Here is a 9,189-nt window from a genome sequence, read left to right as displayed (position 1 = left end):
CTTGTAAAACCTGTAATTGTGTCTCGAATGATATTGCGTAATACTGCATTCAAATGCCGAATATGTGCATGTCGATCGAATTTATGCATACTTACCTACAATGTCGCCTTAATAATAATCTTAATAATAATCCCTAAAACTTAATAATAATCTCCAAGGATTATGTTAATTCGTGCAATAAGAACACGACGTTCCTCTTCTATTTCGAGTTCTTTTGATTACAACATAAAATCTTGCGGTGCGGTGTTTCATTACCGCGGGATGCGCAATTTTCCCGCACGTAAACTATAGTGCAGAATTCAATTGACAAACGAGAAAGAGAGAGAATTACAAAGCATCTTTGCTCTCCGTGCGGAGAAAATGATGTCGTATCATAAATTTTTTTCTTTCCAATATACAAATGAAACGGCATTAATTATCTCTCTTTCAGAAAAAATGGTTACGTTTGAATGGTATCTATAATTATCATAACGGAGCCGGTTTACAAGAGCGATAAAAAATGACTACAATCGATGACCTAAATTTCACATCACTAACTTCGAAAGAATATTTAGAAAATCTGAGATGAAACCTAATACCTTGTTTTTGTTTTAATATTTACTTGCAGATTTTTTTTATTTATGTCATTTGTGTTAAGGAATGAAATTTCTCTCTCTCTCTCTCTCTCTCTCTCTCGCGTATCTACAAAAAAAGAATATGATAAATTAGGAGTATGATAAAAACATGACAGTTTAAAATTTAGATATTCCATAAGTTTTCTATGTGACATAATATATATTTCACATTTATATATATATACACATACTTATCCGTAGATTTCACATATAAATATTTCGCGTGCGCATTTCTAGGCTAAATATATGAATATTTAACACAATATTGATTTTACAAGAGAGTTATCGCGATATGAAATTCAGATTTATTTATATTGATTGATACAAGAAGAATATCAAGTTAATTTTTTATTTCGAGATCGTTCGCGAAAATTAACGGGACGAAAACGACTCGTTAATTTTCGTTTGTCCTTTATAGCTATAAAAAATTAGCGACGTAGAAGCACTTCGATTATATACGAACTCGAAGTGAAGGAAACCGGCAGCGCCTGCAAGATAACCGGTCGACCTCCATAAAGTCGTTCGATTTCATTAAACCACTTCGTGCTTCGCGCTATATGTTTCCGTATAAAGCCGTGTTTGACATATGCCACGATACCAGTTAGAATTTGTACTCTCAACCGCCATAAAATAAAAAAATTCGTTTCGCAGCCGACATAAAGTTGCATTATAAAAGAATGATAAACAAAACATCTTTTACAGCTCTCGGTTTCTTTTCTTTTTCTCCGTCGCACGATTTGGCAGATAGAGACACGAGATCACGATGTTTCGCGATGGACGTTTACTACAATCGCAGGAAATCGTAATTCATCTAATTACGTGTCCTCCTGTCAAGCACGACGAGAAGTCAAAGCGCGGCTTTCTATTCCTTTCGCCGGTGAAAACCGAACTTTTCGCTCACGTTAGCGAGACAATCGGCAATTTTTGTTGCAACTTGCGCGTGTCCAAAAAATTCTCTCTACGAAAGATTTCGTGAAAAAAACATTGTAAATTACCGTACGAAAGATTAATTTATGAATTAACACAGAGACCGAGTTATCTAGTATAATGGATATTTCCTTAAATATTATAAAAAGCTTTATTTTTTTATCGCATCTTTTTTAAAAAAACGAAAATACATAAATATATTATTTGAAATAGTCTTTTGATTAAATTAAAATATGGATTTTGTATTTCACAAAAATATTTTGGCTTGGAAAAATAATTGTGTAAACAAATAATTGTGTAGACAAAATTAAACTATTTCTTTTTTAAAATATTATTTTCCATCACGCATATCATATATTCAATAATAATACAGAGATAAACGAGAAGAGACCTTGATTTTTTTTGCAACAGTTCATCTGAATAAAATTAAAGGGTATAGAATAATAATAATTTGCATAAAAACCGAGGAAATATTTTCGATAATGAGCCTCCTGATCTTATCAAGCAGCGAGCCCAATGTTATCGAATGTCATTATCGCTATTATACTTATTGTTCGTGTAATTAATTAAAATAACAACCTTCTTGTTTCACGCTCGCTTATTCTTCCTATATATCATAAACGAAGCATTATCGGTTCGTACATATTATTTTATGCATTTCAATCCGATTTGAATAATTATTTAGAAGCTTTTTTTTCGCGATATCGAGATGCAATTACGTGTCATTTCCGCGTTATGTGTATACGCATTATTGTGTATGCGCGCTGAAGCATTTATGTGTATATAATATTTCATGATAAAATGTACGGCCATGTTTATCCTGTCGATTGAATAATTAAATTTTACATAGTTGAATATTACGTCGCAGATTCTTCTAACGCTAAAAACCCGAGGTAACCTTTTTTTTCATTTTCACTCATTCGTCGGATCAGTACGAGTTATGCTAATTATATTCACGCGTTGATATATTTAATCTGTATAATATATGCGAGGATGAAATTAATATTTCTAACTAGAAATTATTTATCTTCGCCGAATTGAATGTTCGTGTATTTAATTTGATAAATTAATTATAAATCTGTCGCAACATAGAATTTACTTTCGCGTTACATATATTGTCGAAAATGTTTTTATTTTCATTTCAACCTCATACAGCACCGCAAGATTGTAACAACATTGTAGCAACATTTTTCTGCAAGATTGCAACATTGCAGAAACATTACGAAATGTTGCTGCAACGTTGTTATGATATTGCAGCAACAGTAAAATGTCCGCCTACAGAAATATTGCAATATAATATTGCGGCAACATAGCAATATAATATATATGCAATAATGCTTTATGTATATTTATCGACATAATATCTTTAACATATGAAAAAAATAATAAGAAATAAACTTTAAACTTTATATAATCATCGTGACTAAAAATTAAATGCGGAATAGATAGCGCAATATGCGCCGCATAGCGGTAAACGAATGAACCAGCGATTATCGAATACTTTCTTTGGAATATTTTTGGAATGTTGCTGTAACATTACTAAAGTTATATTGTAAAATAATGTCTTTGTAATATTTCTGCAACATTAAACTACAATATGCAATATTGCAATATTGCAGCAATGTTGTTGCAAGCTTTAGTGCTGTATGGGACATGATTATTCGCGCACCCGTCGATCTTCTTGAGATCTTTTCTCTTTTTATACCCACGCGTCACTCTCCGGGGTATCGCTGAGAACTAGGCTTATCGAGATACACTTTGTTACGGTTGCAAAAGCGCGAATCTTCGTTAATTATTGAACATGGTTTTCACTCAACATCTGTTCGTTTAAGCGCATTTCTCCCCGCAATTTTAATATCTAAAGCAAAACAAATGAATAATTCTGCTATGATTTTTTTCCGCCATATTTAATTACGTAATAATATAAGAATTAAATTTGTGAAAAATATGGCAACAAAGTAAGCAAAAATGATTTATAAAATATTAAAGAAAATTAAATATCTATTTTATAAAATATATTTGAAATAAAAAAACAAGAGATGTTTTAAGAGATGAGAAACATTAATTATTTTATTTATATTTGTTTTATTATATATTTTTAATAATTCGACACACACATAGACTCGTGCAGTGTTCAAATGAATAACTATCTCAAATTATATCGTAGATTTGTGCTTGATGAGATGATAGGTTTTTTTTTTCTCAGAACAAAATAAACACCGGAGCTTACATCACCGATGAAAGCTGGCTGATAGCGACGCGACATATGTATGTACTATCGTGTAATGTAAAAACGCGATCGTACAAACAAGAAAAATGTCGTTAACTCTAGAATTCTACTTGCAACTAATGCTCCTCCGGTAAATCAATGTCATAAGCGTTTATGTGATTTAGAATATTTTCTGCTCAGCGCATTTCTCGATACGATCAACTTTCTGATTTTATTAGAACGCATACGCAGGGTGGGGCATTTATATTGAGACACCTAAATATCTAAAAACTAAAGCAAGATAGAAAGAAATGTTTCGGACAAAAGTTGTTCGGTTCTAAGGGAATCGTAAGATGGTGCCATTAGTTTGGCCTTGGGTGGAGGCGCTTCGGAGATTTCAATGTCAATCTTGTTTTTTTTTAAACGGAAACACCCCAATTTTTTTATATAAATCGATTCCTTGCAATATTCTGCATAAAAAGTTGTAGGGGTATGATGGCCAAAAGTTTAATACTTTACGAGATATTTTATACTTTATTTTATTACTTTACTTCGACATAATTTTACATAAACTATGAAATATCTCATAAAATTATTTATTTTGCAATAATATTACCTTAATATTTTAAGTTAAAAAAAATGAGAGACATCAATTGGCGTAAAGAAAATAAAACAAGATTGACATTGAAATCTCCGAAGCGCCTCCACCCAAAATCAAACTAATGGCACCATCTTATGACCCCTTAGAACTGAACAACTTTTGTCTGAAACATTTCTTTCTATCTTGCTTTATTTTTTTAATATTTAGGTATCTCAATATAAATGCCCCACCCTGTATATAAGCATATAGGTAATGAGGTAATAAAATAAAAATAAAAGTATGTATAATAAATAAGATGACTATGAAAAAATTATTATTATTTTAATTATTAAAAATTAATATGATTATTATTACATTTGTTAATTTTGCAAACACATACATAACATATACAGGGTGTTTCAGGTTAGGTCAGTGAAACTTCACGGTCTTATAGGAAATTGAATTTGAAATAAAAAAGTTCCTATAAACATAGATCCGGAAACGTTTCGTTAAAGTAGCTAATAAATTCTTTGGAAGTAAGTTATGTGATCAAAATTTAATAAAAACATTTTTATGTTTGCATTTGGAATGTTTTCACTATGAATGTAATGTTTACGTAAAGATCGTGGGAAGGTAGTTTTTTCAAGTTTCTGTTTTTTTCTGTCGTTTTGAGCTTATTTTCTTCTGAACGCCTTATCAGAATTAAATGAAATTGGTTGTAATTTAGTTTGTTATTTAATCACCCATCGGATTTATTTCGTTATTTTTTTCAAACGAATAAAGGGTTTTTAAAGTTATTTTTAAAAGTCATTAAAAAACGTGATTTTTCGAAATTTATTAACCACAACTTTTTAACGAAGCGTTTCCGAAACTACGTTGATGGATTTTTCGTTTCAAATTCAATTCTCTATAAGATTCTAAAATGTATTTGACCTGAAACACCCTGTATATCTTTGCTCTTCAAAAATCTATTGAAGCTACATTGTGAAAAATTTTCTAAAAATGCAGACACATTTTTGCCTGAACTTTCAAATCTGGATATCTAAGAGAAATTTTAGATAATTTATCTTAATCATCAGAGTTGTTTTTTTGAAAGTTCAAAAGAGTTTGTGAATGAAAATTGCAGTGTACGAATAATGTATGAATAATTTTGTAAAATATCGATGCTAATTTCTTCGAAACGTACAATAAAAAAAAAAAAAAAAAAAAAAAAAAAAATGCTCCGAGAAATGACTTATGAGAAATAAAAACCGCGTGCAGCGAGTGAAAGAATCGCTTTCGCTGCTGATCAATGCAGTTTGGTCATTCCGGACTTTTGTAAATAAACGTAAATAGTGCATTTTAATAGTCGAAGCATTTGTGAGAGTCCGAGAGTCTCGTGTAAAGAAGAAGTTGCGAGCGAAGTTTGCTCTACCAGCATTATATCGCGATACCATTCTGATTAACATCCTGTATTGCAATTTGTTACGATGATATCGCGAATTCGATATATTTTATTGCAGCGAGGAGCTGCGATAAAATTATACTCGATCGATCCGGCACTCGCACCTTTGACCGACGTAAAAAAGCTTTCGAAATACACCGCACATCGTACTATTTGCGATTACGCATCTAGTCATTATTTAATGACATCGTAATATCGCAGCTGATAAGAAATTGCCATGTAATTAGCGCGGCAATTAACTATTCCACCTCAGCATTTGGCGCGATGTCTTTAAAGTCCGTGCCGTAACAGCGCGACGAGTTTAGTTGCGTGTTTCGCCCCGCAAATTATAACGTCGCCGATTATAGCATTTGTTAACGGGGGGAGTATTAACCCTTTCAGACCTGGTGTCTCCAATGTGTCATTTTTTTTTTTATTTATTATGCAAAGTATAATCGCAATACTCGATATAGTTCATGGATATGTTCTGGATTATCGCAATTTCATTCGATATTCGATTTGTATTTAAAAAAATAATATAATAAATTAAAAAAAGATATATATATATATAATAATAACTATATATTAAAATATTTTAATATATTATTACTATATTAGAAATATAATATATTATTGATATATTAATACATTGTTATTATTATTATTTTTTATTATATAATATATTAATATATAATATATTATTATATATTATTATATAATATATTATTAATATACTATATTAAAAATATAATATAGTAATAATACAAGAGGCGGAGAGACATATACAGAGTGTCCTACATTTTAATTTATCTACTTTACAATTTTTTTTTATTTTTGATTGTAGAACAAAATACTTCATATAAAAGTTATTTGGTTTGGGGGAGGTCATCTGATAGTGATCTTCATTTGACCTTGGATCAAAATCCAGAAGATTATTTCAGGGTCAATTTTATTTTTTTTTTAACGGAACCCTCTATCTTTTATGGCATATTTTTATAGCCCTTCTCGAGGCCTTAAAAAAAAAAAAAAAAAAAAAAAATATTTTGAAGAAAAATTATATAATTATTTACAATGTATTTTTTTTTTTTTTTTTTTAACGATCATTTCTTTCTTTACATCAATTGATTCATCTCATTGTTTTGTACATAAAAGTATTACGATAAGATTATCGAAAACTATATATTTTACGAGATTCTTGATATTTTGTATCAAAATATGTCAGATTAAAATACAAAATAACTTGAAAAATATTCGATGAAAACATATTGTATTATAATGTTTCGAAGAAGTCTCAAAAGAAGTTATAAGAATATGCCATAAAAATAGGGGATTCCGTGAAAAAAAAAAAAAAAATAAAGTTGATTACCTGAAATAACAAATCGAACAATTTTTGTCCGAAGCATTTTGTTCCACCCATAAAAAGGTTTTTTTGCGGGGGGAGGGGGGCGGGGGATAAATTAAAATGGAACATCTTATATATTAAAAATATAATATCAATCATTTTATGCAGGAGTTATATCATATTCAAATTGATCAATTTGCTCAAGACGTTAATTTTTTCTCTTTTCATCCATTTTTTTTTTTTTTTTTTTTTTTGTATAGATATCGACGATCAAGTTGTTTAGCACGTTGCGTAATAGGGTATCGAGAATGGCACGTAAAAAATGTCGGATCGGAGAAGAATATAACGATTAGATAGGATTACTCTCGGTTTTACACATAATGCGAATAATATCAGCTTGTCGCGCGAGTTTATCAGCGCTGGCTGCGATCCGCTGCGACAGCCACTTTTTGCATAACACGAAAATTATATCGTTAAACCCTTCGAATTAAGAGGGTCAAGGTAATGTTGTCATTGTGTTGCAAGTAAAACCCATATTACTTCGCGAGGACTAACGTGTTTCGAACGATAAGAGCACTCTTCATTAAAACAGTATATGCCCGATGTGCACTTGAATCAAAGATACATTTATTTGTCAGTATACCTGATGATTATGATTCCATGGATGCGTTCAAAGTCTCATTTCGAACGGGATACATTAAATATATATTTTAATAATTTGTGAAAATATTTTTTTAATTCGAAAAAAAATTAATTAGGGTATTAATATAATATTTAATTGTATATTGAGTATACAATCGACGAAATACATTTCTTGGAATTTACAACGTGGACCTTTCGCGCAAGATTTGTATAAAGATATTCGAATAAGAAGTTCGGGGGATTATGTAATATTTCCTCTATTTATTTTTAAATATATATTTTTATGAATATTAAAAGTATCTCGGATTTCGTACTTATAAAATTTAATTGGATATAATAATTTTTATTTCTCTCCCTTCTTGGGCTAAAAGCGAAAAGGATATCGCCGATTGATGAAACGAGGCAAAAGAACTCGAAATGCGCTGATAATGTAAGAGAGTGGTCAGAACGAAGGGAGGAGAGGCTCGCAAAAACTCGTAATTTTTCGCATTAACCTACATTTACGTCCTCGATCGCTTCCTATTACGATGTCCTCAAGTAGCGATTGTCGATTATGAACGCGCTAGCGGAAATTGAAACCGGGTTATTTTTGGCAGACCTTTCTCTCGATATCGCAAAAGATTATTGGAGCCAGTTAAAGCGTTCCAGTATCGTTTATCTGCGTTAATATTACAATTTATCGCATCAATGTAATTTAATAGTTTATAACGAGAGTATTTCGCATTTTTTTTTTTTTTTTTTAATGAGACTTTAATGCATGGGTTACGCGTTAAATTTTGAGCTGATATTATACAATATTTAAATCTTACGAGAGAACGCAAATATTCTAAAAATAATAGTTGGTGAGATGTATAAAAAAAATTTGTTGTTCGTAAAATATTTCACATTCTTCACTTCAAAAAGTTGATTTTTTTTCCAACAATAAAATATTTCTTTCTTAAATTAAACGTTTTCAATCTTTCTCGATTCTTTAAATTCCTTATATAATAAATTTTCAGCGTTAAATTATTACGACAATTAATCTTAAATTAATTAATTTTTGTTGAAAAAGATGAAAAATCTACCTCGAATTAATTAGAAATAAGATTCAAAACTTTTTAGCTGATATTGTATTTAAATCTTATGAAAACAGGCAAGTATTCTAAAAACAATATTTGATGGGACGTACAAATTTGCCATATTCTTCAACATACATGAAATTTTTCATTCGCTTCAGTTTTTTTTTTTTTTTTTTTAACGGTGAAATATCTTTTTCCTCAGATTTAAATTTTCTAGCGTTACTAAATCTCAATTTTCTTTGTACGACACATTTTCAATGTTAAATATAGAATAGAATAGAATATCTTTATTGTTCCCCAAAGGGGTTACAAATATTTACCTCCCTTAGCGTCTCACATACATTTCCTTAATCTAACTTATACTACTTAAACTACTAAAACTACTTAAACTACT

Source organism: Polyergus mexicanus, unplaced genomic scaffold (genome assembly GCF_030449975.1).
Source record: "Polyergus mexicanus isolate NDT 795.1 unplaced genomic scaffold, iyPolMexi1.0 SCAF_6, whole genome shotgun sequence".
Taxonomy (NCBI): Eukaryota; Metazoa; Arthropoda; class Insecta; order Hymenoptera; family Formicidae; genus Polyergus; species Polyergus mexicanus.
This window is presented reverse-complemented; position numbering follows the sequence as displayed.